At 35.8% G+C, this 615-nt stretch overlaps 1 protein-coding gene across 1 annotated transcript in view; it reads right to left on the bottom strand.

Annotated features, from left to right (window-relative positions):
- UTP20 (UTP20, small subunit (SSU) processome component, homolog (yeast)) overlaps positions 1-615 on the bottom strand; it is a 97,264-nt gene that overhangs the window by 2,369 nt on the left and 94,280 nt on the right. The gene's annotated exons all lie outside the window — the stretch shown is intronic.

Here is a 615-nt window from a genome sequence, read left to right as displayed (position 1 = left end):
TTGTTTTTTGATTTTAAAATTTTTATGAAAGCAATACATTCACTTTAAATCACTTCAAATTAATTAAAATCGGCCTTCCAAGATGCCCCACGTTTGTTTATCCTTTTGACACATTACAAAACCCTTAGAAGGGTGAGAACTCCTGTTTGAGATACAAACTACATCAAAGCACAGATGCTGAAGTGAATGTTCGAACATTTGATTCCTATGTCACACGCTGTCATATCTAAAGCCCATAATTACAAAGCATGGACTCTAAAGCCTGGGTTTGAATTATGACTCTGCCACCTACATCCTATGTCACCGCCACCTACATCCTATGTCACCGTTAGCATGTTATTTACTCTAAGTCTGTTTCCTCATCTGTAAAATATGAAGCAATTTTAGGAATCTCTCAGGAATACTATGAGCATTAATGTATGCAAAATGCCTGGCACATAGGATGGAGTCTTCCTCTCCACGCCTTCCAAATACATTGAGCACTAAAGAATATTGCTTCCACATCAAGTGTAGAGTGAGGTAAAAGATGCCATATGGTTGAACACTTACTACCAAAATGGTAGTAAATATTAAACTTTAAAAGTAATTACTAAAGTTTCAAAACCACTTTTCTTT

Source organism: Propithecus coquereli, unplaced genomic scaffold (assembly GCF_000956105.1).
Source record: "Propithecus coquereli isolate 6110/MARCELLA unplaced genomic scaffold, Pcoq_1.0 Scaffold316, whole genome shotgun sequence".
NCBI lineage: Eukaryota > Metazoa > Chordata > Mammalia > Primates > Indriidae > Propithecus > Propithecus coquereli.
The sequence above is the reverse complement of the archived record's forward strand: the minus strand, read 5'-3'. Positions and strand labels throughout refer to the sequence as shown.